Source organism: Ambystoma mexicanum, chromosome 8 (genome assembly GCF_040938575.1).
Source record: "Ambystoma mexicanum isolate Mex_15411 chromosome 8, UKY_AmexF1_1, whole genome shotgun sequence".
Classification (NCBI taxonomy): domain Eukaryota; kingdom Metazoa; phylum Chordata; class Amphibia; order Caudata; family Ambystomatidae; genus Ambystoma; species Ambystoma mexicanum.
In genome coordinates this window covers 376775567-376789453 of record NC_090929.1, presented here as the reverse complement: position 1 = coordinate 376789453, position 13887 = coordinate 376775567, and positions in this window count along the sequence as shown.

Below are 13887 nucleotides of genomic sequence, written 5' to 3'. Positions count from 1 at the left end.
CTCCTAAATATTCCTTGTGTAACCTATTGTAGGATTTGCAGGACAAGAGTCATTTAAGGAATGAGTGTTTGTGTGTGTGTGGCCACAAGGACAACGTGTTAGCGCAGTCACCAATCATCAACACAGACCGCGCCTGGCCTGGCAGCTCCACCATGACGAGCCCAGCTGACCTGTCCACCCCACGTGGGCACCACACGGATGTCGACCAATCGTGGAGTGGCTCATCAGTGTACAACCTATAGCTTAGTCGACGCCACCCAATCCCTGAGACAATGTGCCCCGTATAGCTTACAGGATTTATGGCGTGGTTTTGTAATAAATATGACTGTCTTTGCTATTGTCAGACAGAGCACTCTCGGAGCTTGCAGAGTCCTTTGCATGCCCTATTCTGATTATATAAAAACCCCTTTTATATCACCCGCACTTGATCTTGGTCTCATTCCCTCCTGGGGTGTGTCCTTACTGCCTCTCATTGTGGTGAGGGTACTGCCTTTTGGGGACGCTCGCTTTCAATAGATATAATATAGCGTCAACTTGAGCACCCACATGTTTTACGTATCAAAGTGCTTCTTTATTGAGGTTTAAGTTCTCGGAAACACATTGCAATTTCTGAAGGTCATTTTTCTGCATTTCTCCAGTGAAGTCCTGGCATGAAGTATAGTAATTGCATCTTTTATTTTTTTGCTGTTTCCTTGATTATAACCGACTAAAATCAGAAAATGAGCCTCTAGTTAGAAGTGGGGAAACCTATTTCAGGATTGCTTTTCTAAAGTTGGTAAGTGGTGGCACTGAAAATGGCGGGCAAAATGTGGCCTGCGCTGCTAACAATTTGGCACATTTTGTGCCTTCTGTGGGGCAATTATTAAAAGTGAAAATCTTTTCTGACTCTGAAGACCCAATGCCTTAACAGAGCAGTTAAGAAAGTCTGAACGTGGGAATCCGTAGCAAATCCCACACCCCAGTCCCTGTTTATCTCCAATATTCTTCTGAAAGTGCTCTCAATGGGATGTCTTACTTTCTGTATCCATGTTGTTGGATAGTATTCCTGCATTCTCTTTCCTATCTGCCTACAAATGCACATTTTTCGGTCTTCCACCAGGTGCTTGAAGTTGATTCAATTTCAGGTCATTTCTCTTCTCCTTGACGTTATCATGAACCCTCTTATAATTTTCACTGCCAATGGTTCAGCATGAAACGGAGACATGTCCTTGCAACTTTGTGCCTCATCTCACTGCCACCTCGTATCCTATTTGAAAACTGGTCTCCGTCTCTCTCCCCATCTCCTCCTCATGTCCGCTTATGTTTTCATCGTATCCTTTGCTTGGGGGTCACATTTATGCAAGCCTTAATCATCTGGATGCTGATCCTCCAACTGAAGGTGAGGTAACCATTTCCTGATTAGCCGCCGAAACATCACCTCTGAAGGACACCTCACCATGGAACTGTGCAGTTTATTCCTATATTCACTCAGTAGCTGATATAACATCTCCTCTAAAAGGTTATTTGTCAGATGTGATATCTGCAGCGACCTCATGACATTGTCCTTGAATCTCTCCATAGTACCATTAAGCTGTGGTCCTAGTGGAATTACTTTGCGATGCTTGAAGCCCATGTCATCTGGAAAATTATTAAAATCTTGTCCTTTAAAGGGAGGACCATTATCCGATTTCATGGTCTGTGGAACCTCACCGGCTGTGAAAATTCTGTCGAGGACAGCAATGATACTGGTAGCAGCAGTGGATTCTACGATTTGAACTTCCAGGAATCTTGAATATTCACCCACCACAAGTACCTATGAACCATCACATACAGGTCCAAAAAAGTTAATTCCTACCATGTCCCTTACTGAGATCGGGAAGGGAGACATACGTAATGGTTCTGACCTCGTGGTGGGAGCCATTAAGCAGCAGTTATGGGATGTTTTGAGCGCTTCTTCCACTCGTGTGCCCAGCTGGGGAAATCATACCCTTTGCCTTAGCATTCATTTGGTGGACACCACACCTCTGTGATCTTCATGGCCAAGATCAATCACCTGTTGCCTCAGTGATGAGGGAATATTTCGTTTTTTGCTTTTTAACAGGATGTGGTCTTCCATCAAAGAGAATTTATCTTTCACCAACTGCAGGCTTGCCATCTGCATTGCTGTCCACCCCCTTACTCGGCATTTGATCGGCATGTTTTTACTTACCTTTGGCTAGACACTGCCCGTTTATGGAAAATCCAACATCCTGTTCTGACTCTCGCTGTACCGTGATAACTCCGGTGAAGTTGGCTTCGTCTGATGTATAATTGAATTAATATACCTGTCAGCAGGGGAGTTGCTAGGTCTGGAAAAGACCCGGGGCTACGCTGATGTCAGAACTGTTGGGACTGGGGGCTAGCTAGCCTTTTGGCTGTAGCTCCTGAGATTCTATCTGGGGCTACAACCGAAAAGATCAGGGGCTATAGCCCCCTTAGCCCCCCCTAGCAACGCCCCTGCCTGTCAGCGGTGGATGTTTCCACTCTCAGTAAATTTGGCAGATATCTAGAAAGAAAATCTGCTGGGGTTTTTTCCTTGACAGGTCTATCAACAATGTTGAAGTCATATGGCCTCATTATGAGGATGGCGGTAACCCGCCGGTGCTAATGGCAGGTGGCCAACGTCCTCGTAAAACCGAATCCACGCCTGATATCCCTGTGCCACCGGGACATTACAAGTCCTGGTGGCCCGGGATATTAGGCAGCGGATTCAGGAATGGGTTCACGGAAGCACTGTTAACGGGGCCAGTGCTTCCATGAAAACTTTGCCGCTTGAGGCCTTTGCGCCCGGCATGTCAGAACTGCCGGGCACAACGTCCTCAGAAGGCAGAGTTGGAGTGTGGCGGTCTGAAAAGGGTGCTGGTAGGGTCTGACTGGCACCCTTATTTCTGGAATGCCACATTTAGAATGAGGCCCATAGTCTTGCAGTCGTAAACCCCAGCGTGCAATGCAGGGCTTGAAAGTCCTTACACATAGTAAACAACCTCCGATATAGGAATATGTGGAAATGCTTGCAGGCCCACTCCAACACCAGGCCCTCCTTCTCCACCTCTGAGTATGCTTGTTCGGTCGTGGAAAGATTTCTACTTTCAAAAGACACAATGTATTTGTGTTGCGGCTACTTCAGATCCAATTGTCCCATAATCACTCCTAGACCCACTTGGGTAGCATCTACAGACCGCTCAGTGCCTTGGTCACAGTTAAAATATGCCATGCCTTCAGCAGATGCTATGTTTCGATGGATGGATTGACATGCACCTTGACATTCAGTGGTCCATATGAACTCTGATTGCACTTTGGTAAGTACTCTCAGTGGTGCACTAATACATGCAAAATCTTGTAGGTATCTTGTGCACTAGCTTGCTAACCCCAGAAAAGATCAGTGGTCTCAAACATTGTTGGGTCGAGGTGTATCATTGAGGGCAGCCACTTTATCTGGATCTGGTCTCATTCCCTGATCTGAAAAGATGTGCCTGAAAAATGTTGTGAACTCACACTTCTCTTTGTTTAAAGTAAGGCGTGCAGCTTCAAACGCATTTGGACTTTATGAACGGTTTCATCATGGCGGTCAGGGGTCATACCACACACCAAGATGTCATTGCTGTAATTGATACAGTTGGTTATGTGTCGGATAATCTTGTGGAGCTCTTGAAAGATTTCTGCCAATGACGAGACACCAAAACTGAGGAGCTTATACCTGAGAGACTCAAATGAGTGATAAATGCTGTTATTTAGGGTGGCTCGGGAGCTATAGTTACAGTTGATGGTATCCCTTGTTCAGATCGAGCTCCGAAAGAATCTTTGTGACATTAAAGAGATGAATTATATCTTTGATCCAAGGTGCCTGGTGGTGCTCCCTCTGAATGGCCTGATTTTGTCATCACATATCCACGCACAACCAAATGTCTGTGTCTTTCTTCGGTACAGGGATAAGCAGTGGCAACCATGGCGTCAGTGCTGGGACCGGTACAGTAATGTCTCAATCCATTAAGCTGTGCAATTCAGCTTCTACCTGATGTATGTTTATACGCATGCCTCTATAATGTTGGGCTGTTGGTCTGACTGACTAATCAATGTGCAACCACACGTGGCAGTTCTTTAACTTCTCCAGTTCTGTGAACAATGAAGGAAATAATTATACAATCTTATCAGTCATATTCATGTATCTTTGTGCCATCAGCTTGTAAAAGATGTCTACTAGGCCAATAGCGCTTTGAAACTCAAAACGCATCTGCTATCAGTTGCATCCTTCAACACGTGGATTTGTACCCTTACCGAATGTGGCTGGAAATGAACCTTTGCATGACAATGGGATCTGTGAACCACCACTAATGGTCTTTATGGGTGGGTGTGCAGTATTTGGTTGTAAATTACCTTGCTTATGAAGATTACCGTTGCACCAGCCCTCAATTAGGAGCATTGCCTGTAGATCATTAATGTGAATTAGTATGGTGGGACTATGTTCCAGTGCTGACTGATTTCCCAGCGTGACACATAACCCTTCTTGCAAGGGTCATCTTGTTAGGAACTGGACTTTTGAAATGTGACCTGCATCTAGGTATAGAATGTTTCATCAGGGTCTCTGACAATTCCTTTGCTCTGTGTGAGCACCTCTCCTCTCTTTCAGTGCATTGCCAGCTACCAATCGTTCTTGGCCTGGGCCTATGATCATTTGACAAGAATCTTGGCCTGTTACTCTGTTTCAACCTGTAATTCAATTTCAAGATATGTCCAGCCATAGTGAGAATTTTGTGTAGTGGGAGGTGGAGTTTTTGTAATAGTTCCTTCTGAAATGCAGAGGTTTGCATCCTGCGATGATCTGCAACATCAGTGTCTCATCATTGGAGTAGAAATGGAATTCACAGTGCTTCAATCGGGCCCGTACTCTCATCATAAAAGTGTCTTTTGTTTTGATAGTGGTATGAAAAATGTGTCTCTCGTAATCTACATTCCTTTGAGTGGTGAACTGTTCACGTAGTGCAGATTTTAAGTCATGATACATATTGATCACCGCCTCTGAAAGTTTGTATAATATACCATGAACAGACACTCCCTCCGCCAGTGTCAGGAGGCTCTTTTTTTCTATGATCATCCATTTCACCCAAGGCATCAATGTATACAGTAAGTCTTTAAGCAATCTCATCCCCCTGTGGCCCATGTTTCTGGTATTCATCAAATCAAATGCAACCGGCAATTGAAGATATAAGGATTCACCCTGGGTTTGAGGAAACATCTTGGGTGAAGATAACATGACTGTGGATGTGATTTCCTCATCCAACATGGTGAAGCTTGGCTGACTTGAGAACTGCACTCAGGAACACATGTGGCCATCTCGTCACATCTCCAGGGGCTGGTCACCATGACTTCCAAATTTCTAAGTGACTGCTTCATCATAATAACTATAATACATGTAGGGCACTGTGTATCTGGCGCGTGCACAAGTGTCATTTCCAGCTCTTGCCAGAGGCTTCCACCCATCGACTGTGCTCCGAGAGGCACTCTTGTGCGAATGTGCAATTAGAGGAATACGCCTCCACGCATCCATAACGTGGGCATAGTTTTCCCCAGCCACCACGACCTGCCAGGTCCTCAGCACACACTTGCCTCTGGCACCTAGGAGTGCAAAATGCAGGCAGCAACAGCAACATCTCTGCAAGCAGAGTTCAGGCGTGCACACAGACGATACCGCAGCTTGTCACCAATTATAGCCACCAGGCTGTCTACAAAAAGTGAAGGACTCGCACACTAGAATTATATGGACATGGAGGACAATTTTCAACTCCTTCTTTATTTCTCTTTATCACGTGACTCCACAAACCCCTCCCCTCGGCCTGCGTCACTTTCCTACCCCTATCCACACTTTGGTTCATATTGCCTCTTGTCTCAAACTACCTCTTTCCTGGTCTCTCATTTACCATGCGTTCAATGTCTCCCAGTTGAAACCACATGTACCAGAGCATTTCCCTGGAAGATCTACAAAGGATCCTGTTCCTATGAAGTCTCTCACATTTGCATTTCCTGTTAGCACCCCGGCCTCCTGCAGTACTTGGTGGGCTGGAAGGGATATGGTCCAAGGGATCGCTCATGGGTAACTGCTTTTAATGTCCCTGCACATGTCCTCCTCCATGGCTTTGATTGTTCTTAACCCTTGCAGCCTGGTCCCCAGACAACAGCAAGGGAGTATACTATCACAAACCTAACATCCCCTCTCGAAGAGATGGAAAAGCGGGACGTTGTATCCCCCTGTATTGTCACTCTTGCCTCAACAGAGATGGGTGCCACCTTGTATCCTATAGATCCTTCCCTCACCAAGATGGCAGTCGGAACAATTGTAAAACACTCCCACATTATGACATTATTACTAAGATGGCACCTTTGCATTGTGGGCCGTGCCATGAATTAAAAAAGTTGATGAGCCTCTAAGCAGCACAAAAGATGCTTTAAAATGCTCTGTTAGCCTTATTCCTCGTGCAGACATTGCCGGTTCCTTTCTCCTTTTTTGTTTCCCCTTTCTCAACCCTTTGTTTTCCTCCATTGCCCCCCCATCGCCCAGTGGAGTAACTTTGCTGAAAATGTTGGGGGGACAGGGGTTGGGTGGAGGTCGGGCGGATGGTGTGTTTTAGGGATTGTTTCTACCAAATTGTTCAAAATGTTTTTCTCAAATGGTAGACTGAATTCGGTCTCCACCATTAGTTCGAAGCCAAAGCTACCAAACATGAAGGGCTGGGGTTGTGGCTTTGGTGGTTGCAGGTGTGTCCTCAGCATTGGTGGTAGGGGACCCAAAAAATAAAATAAGAAAATGGGACCCTGAAGCATCAGATCTGGCCCACGTTAGATGGATGGATCTGATGCTGCAGGGCACAGGAGAGGTGGCGGATGGAGAAAACGTAAGTTGGGGGGTTAATGGGTGTACTGGTAGTTTAGCGGGACATGGGTTTGGTTTTTTGTACCAAGGTAAAAACTTATTCGCAGTGAAAATTACTACGTTCAATTCCGCTGTGATTTTGTACATCGGTCAAACAACCTAAATCCCTGAGGGATAACACTAGACTACTGCACCACAAGAGTCCATTGCTGACACATTGTTATAACTTTCATAAGACTGGTGGCATATTTTAAATTCAATTGGGCCCCCACACATCTTCAGCCGGCCTGCCATGCACCCAGTGACACAACATAGCATTCACAAACTTAATTCCAACAGAGCATAAAAACAATGCATTATTTATCATTCATTCAGGCACAAAGGTTAACACACATAAGCTTGCATACACTCTCATTCACACACAAATGCACCCAACACATCCATTGACATACACTGTGTGCACACAACATGTATATGTACATATATAATAACACATGGAAACAGTGGCGTAACGTCCATTGAGCAGACCAGACATTATCACCCCCTGTTCCCTGAAATTTTGGGCTAAATTGACTTGACCTAGCTGAACTATAAAGCTGTGGCCTAAAGCAGCAGATTCACTGCAATGTCAGCAATCCAATTCCCTTGATTTTTCCTTTCATTCAAAGGCAGAAGCCATCGGCTAATGCAGTGCAGTGGGTGACCAACTGGTATCAATTTTTAAATGCCATATATCTCCAAACTCGGGTTCTGCACAGCACCTTATATGTGTATGTGCTGATAGATTTTTTCTACAAGATTCTGACTGATTAAAATTAAGGTATGATTTCCTGTGTTCAAATGGCTCCAAGCAGTGGAGTACCGAGCGGGAGAGGCAGGGGGGCAAGCTGCCCCCTGTGGCTATTTTAAGAGCCAGACCAGGACATTGGTCATTGGGACACCTCCCCCGTTCAGCATCTCAAAGAAGGTCCCCAACGGCAAAGGTGTCCCGCTGGCAGGACAATGTCCCAAGGAGATCCAGGCAGCAGAGGGTGCTCATGTTGCTCTGTATCAACCGAGCATTGCAATGTGAGCTATTAGGCACTGATGGGAGGGAGGGGGGTACTATTAGCAGGGACTTTTTTCCCTTTAGAAATGTGAATGGGAGGGAGTGATCAGAGGCGAGAAGGGTGCATAATGTTGCATGCTTTATGAAATAATGACTACGGCTTTAAAACAAAAGGGGGATTTGTTAGGCTCACATTAATCTACATGATGCTATTGTGACTTTGCATGCAGAATGGGGAGAATAAAACTAAAGACATACTCCCATTGCTCAACATATTTCTATGACAATGTATATAGGGTATGGTTAGTTTACGATGAAAGACTAGTTTATTATGTAATGCAGTTTGCTTCCAAGGCATTGCTATAAATAATTATTTACGCACATGAAATGCAAAGCAAAACCTTAATATCTATATCCACTAAACCTGGAAAGATGTGCGCGGTTGCGTAAATTGTCCACATCCCAGTTTCACCATTTAACCAAGTTTGTGATCCTGAGTAAATCATTTAATCACATTGGTCCTCATTACAAGTTTGCCAGTCCGGTAACAACGGTGCCCCTAAGCTACGGGACTGTTGTTACCAGACTGGCAAACAACGAGTTCTGCTAGCGGGTGCCTTTCCGGCCGCTAGGTCTGACCTGGTGGGCAGATCGGCACTTGCTAGCAGACCTTGACGGATGCACCGGCACCATTCATGTATGGTGCCGGCGCATCCGGCCTCCCCATTCCAATTGAGTCCAATGGGACTGAAATGGGAATGGGGAGTAATAATTACTGGCACCCGGCAATGGGGATGCCCCGGCAAGTCCCTATTGCCTGGTGCTGGTAAATTCATGACTCCAGCAGCAGAGGTGCCGGTATTTACTACCGCCATGTTAATAATGACCCACCCCCATTGTCCCTTATCTGCAGCTCTGCAAGTGACTCTGATTCACTTCAAAGCTTATGTTAATGTATCATGGTATTATAATGGAAAAGCCTAATGACTATAGAGTTTCTCCACATATAACAATAGTGCAATTTAGGTATTTTGCACCACAATGTTATTTGTCACTTGGCTTATTTATGGCAATTTAGTCTAAGGTCACTTCCATGGTGCCTCCAAGTATCAAAGTCTGACGATGCACCTTGCAATGTCCTTTTCTGTGAACTCACTTCTGTTGGTGCAATCCATATAATAATTAGGAAGTTTGCATGTATTTTGCCTCAGAGGGCCTGGGCAGAGCTCTAATAAATGGGTCTCCTGCATCTGGAATGATCCTGCAGTTTTATTTTTTTTGTTGTGTGTTAAAATACCATCTTCCACTAAGGTTACCGAAAAAGTAGATTGGGGAAGGGGTGGGTGGTGCCAATGAGACCATCGTGAATTCCACACACTGCATTTTGTTGTTCACAACCCCATTCCCCCACCACTCCCACACTTGGTAAGTGAAGCAGTTTCTGTTGGCCTGTAACCATGACACCCATTTACTAATTTGCACCAAACCGTTCAGAAAAAGTGTCTGGAAAACTCGAAATACTTTTTTCCAGTTTGGTGAAGATTATTTTTGGCGGCAGGGGGAAAAGTTATACAGTGCTCCTAAAAGTGTGCTTTTAACACAAAATCCCATACTGTTCCTCCTGCGCACCACGAGCAAAAACTACTTAACAAAATGTCCCCATGTTTGGAAGGTGTATAGCACTCAGCTTCATTTCACAGAATTTTCAGAGTACGACCTTTTTGGGTCACGGGTTTTCTCAGCTTGACTCTTTCCACTCTACTTGGGGAAGGCGCACCTTCCACCAACTTCATTTTGAAATTATAATGGTGGTGCTTTAGTAGCATCTTAAAAGTGGCAAGACTAATTTTAGAGGTGTTACAGAGCTGTGGCTTGTCACAGAAAATGCACCATTTGTTATTGTTAGTGTGTCTTCATACCTGGGGGCTTAATGTGTACTGTGAGCTCTGCTCACATTTTCCAAATGTGACACTCGTCCTCACTAGGGTCAACCAGCAGCCCAGCCTCCCAACAAACATACGCAAACATAATTAAAAATGATTTTTTTTTTAAGTACCTATGCTCTGCTTTCAAATGCCGCCCGGGTAACGTCTCATGTTACACCGACCTAACCTCTTCGCACTCACGCACCTCCAGACAGAAACCAGCAACCTGAATGAGCTTCCTAGATCCTGTCTGTGTGTCACACAAACACAAAGCCAGAAAGCAATTCTCTGAGCCACGGCCCCTGGAAGTGCTGCTGCTAGCGTGGCAGCACAGGGGCCATGCCCTGCAATACCCAGTTCAGCACCCTGGCTGCTGGGTTTGAGTCAGCCCAGCCAGGGTGAGATACTGAGCCACGCAGGGCATCCCAGCCCTAAATGTGTTGCAGCGCGGCTGCCAGGCATCTCAGCATTGTATAATGAGACAGCGCAAGCCTTGCTGGGCACCCCAGCCAGGCTTGTGCTGTCCAATGACATAATTGATGATTGTGGCCCCCTTGACCTCCCTCCAAAAGATGGGGGGACAAAAAGGCATGCCACAGAATTTGGGGGGGACAAAACCCCCTGTCCCCCCCCTATAATTACGCCCATGCCCTCGCCCCTCCTGTCGAAGTCTACTGCTACCAACCTTCAACCAATTGTTATTTGTTAGACTCTCTGCAGTGTTCAACGAGCTTGATTGTTCTACGCTCAGCAAGAAAGAGCAAGAAAGAGCTGTTTTCCCTGTTGGGGTTTTTCCCTTTGGCAGCCGCTGTGGAGCTCAAGGCCTTCAGAGTCATTCTCGGTGCCAGGGGTGTTGCTAGATCTTGAAAAGATCTGGGGCTAAGCTGATGTTAAGACTGTTGGTACTCAGGGCTAGCTAGCCTCTTTGCTGTAGCCCCTAGCTTCTATCTGGGGCTACAAACAAAAGATCCGGGGCTATAGCCCCCTCAGCCACACCCTAGCAATGCCTCTGATCAGTGGGCAGTGCATGCAACTGAGATACCAGCATCCACAAGTACATTTCGGTGTGGTCTATCAAACTGTCCCCTAACAAAATACACAAAAAAGTGTTGTGTGTTGCACGGGCATGTTTTTCTATGACTTTCAACGTTATGTGTCTGCAAGCACTAACCTTCACACATTTGTGTTTCTTTTAAAATAATATGCATTATGTAGGAAACAAATATTTGCTACTTTCCTGCCTATAAATAAAAAAGACAACTCGCAAGTGCAAACGCCAAAACAATTGGCTTTCTCAATGCTTTCTCTTTATTTTAGATGATAGATCCTGCTCCTCTCCAACAGCCACCTGGGAGCCAGGTATTGGGGAGCCCAGTCACCTGATCACTGGATTGCGCAACGTTTGCGAGTCTGTGCCAGGCATGCGCACAGCGGCCACATGAACGCCATACCCATTAAGGCCTGTCCAGGTCTATCTGCCACTAGGGCCAACAGCTTGGCATCTGAGTAGTCGCCTGCACCTTGATACTCTCTTGAAGACTATACCTGATCTCTAGTCAGCTGTCCCCAAGAGTAACCTAGCACCTGAAAAGTGAACATCTGTTTTGCCCCATACGCAGCCTCCCTCTTATGTCATCACAGGGCAGAAGAACCTGGCTACACATTAACACACCTTCAAAAGTTTTTTTTTTCGTAATCTCATCACCACCTGCTTGTTAGTAGAGAAACACATTTTCAGCTCACAGTCTCATTATTAATCACACACTTTATGATTTTCTGAAGAGTAGAAAACATATCATGGAAACATGTTTTTCAGTCGTTAACGTTAGCTTGCTCAATTTCTCTGGGCATCTTTGCTTCAATGCCCTAGTCCATAACCGAACTAACAAAACGGGAGGATGGGTTGCCATAATTTTCAACAACCACTTTCCAATTCCTAGCAACGTTAAGTCACTCTTCCCGAATGCCTACTTGTTCTATCTCCCAAACCTTCCCTTGACTTGACTGCCACCCAATGATGCTACGTGTATTTAGTTTGGCCCTACCTCAAATCCTGTCTGCAGGATGACGATCACTCCAAAACAAAGCTTTTGCTATTTTCACTGCAAAACATTGGGACCTCTAAATTGGTACAAGAAGGTCACCACTCCCAGGCCGTATTGTGGATGCAGTCTTTGTTTCAGGCTTCTTTATAGTGGTAGAGCCCCCAAAACCATTCATGTGGACACACACTCAGAGCCAGCCTTATGGTATGGTGGGCCAGGCTACTGCCTTGGGCGCCATGCACCCCAAGAGTGCCATTAGCCCCCCACCACGGCAGGTCGGGGAGTCTTTTAGGGGCCCTTTTGTTATTAAATGCCGTGCCCTTTTTTTTTTTAACCAAAGCAATTATTAAGACCTGGGCAGAAAGACTTTTAATATGATAGGACGAAAATCAACTGCATCCATTAATTAAAACATCAATTGCAGATGATACAGTGAAGAGTCAACCCCTCTGGTGCCATGAAAGGGTCATACCCTCTGGTGCCCTCTTTACAGAGGCCACAGAAACAGCCCTCTTCTCATGCATTTGATTATGCCCATATTCGGAGCTTCTTTAGCTTCTGGGATAGTTGCAGGTGTGACATCCCTCCTCCAGAAGAAGGCATGCTTCAGCGTGACAAATCCTGCAAACCTTAAGCCCATCGTCTGACTTCCATTACTCAGAAAGTTTGGCTCCAATATTTTGGATACCAACCAGGTTTGTTGTGTTTATCTTGCCTGGGGCACAAACACATTATTGGTCTTGGTCATGGATGACATCAGGAGGGTGGTAGATGGTGTCAGCGATCTATTGTGAGGTAAGCCAAGGATCTGCCTTCGGTTCTTTAATGTCTGCCCGCAACCCTTTGATAAGCTACTGCATAACATTGGAATGCAGTTCTGCAATGATTCCCTTGACGCCCAGATTCTGGATGTGGAGCCTGATAATATCAGACCTCGTTTTCCAGCTGGATGACTGTGGTGAGCTCTTGGAAATCCAAGAAAAGGCCACTGTCATCGCTTTATTTGAGACACAAATCACTTCGGTGAACCCCTGCACTTTACCTTTTTGGTCATTGTAGTGCTGCTTGGCCGGTCTTCCTCAATCTTCTGTTAGTAGGGTGCATACAGTGCAAAGGGCTGCCACATGCCTTTTCTCATGATGCCTTTAAATTCACGGATTACATCATCCCACGGTCAATGTCATTGGTTGCAGGTCACAAGACACAATGGGCCTCATCACGACCCTGGCGGTAAGTTACCGCCAGGGCCGTGACTTTACCGCCATGGCGCAAACTACGTTTACGCCATGGCGGTAAGGGGATTTACCGCCCCATTCCGACCTTGGCGGGGCGGTAAATCCCCAATCCCCATTTACCCTTCCCCATTCCCATTTTTGCCCCATAGGGCATAATGGGAGTGGGGAAGGCGTTAATTACGCCACCGTAAATTACGGTGGCGTAATTAACACCAAGTTCCCTTACCGCCATGGTTTTTTACACCTGCTAAAAGCAGGTGTAAAAACCGCCATGGCGGAAAGGGAACTCGTAATTGGCGGAAAGGGGTTGGCGCAGCTAACGCTGCCGCAAACCCCTTTCCGCCAGGGTCGTAATGAGGCCCAATGGCTTTTGGCCAATCAGCATAGTTTACTTTTGGACAACCCGCTGTTCTCCAAACCTAGAGACTTACCATTATATTATACCATTATATTTCCTCGCTTTACTTTCCCCCACAGAGCACAGTCTTGTTACCATGGGTGCGGGCACAATTCGCCAAGATCTGGACAAGCATTAGTGCTTAAGACCACCATGGTGCTGATGGTGTAGAATTGATGCATATTAACACATTGCCCTAGTAAAACTAGTTACTGAGCAACTCATTTCGATCTGTTTGTACCCTGTTCCTAAAATCAAGCTGACTAAAAGCGGCTTCCTCTTTCTAGGGTACGTCCCTGTGGAATAGCCTGCCACAAGAACTAAGGAACATCAAGATTCCTCTTATAATCGGAA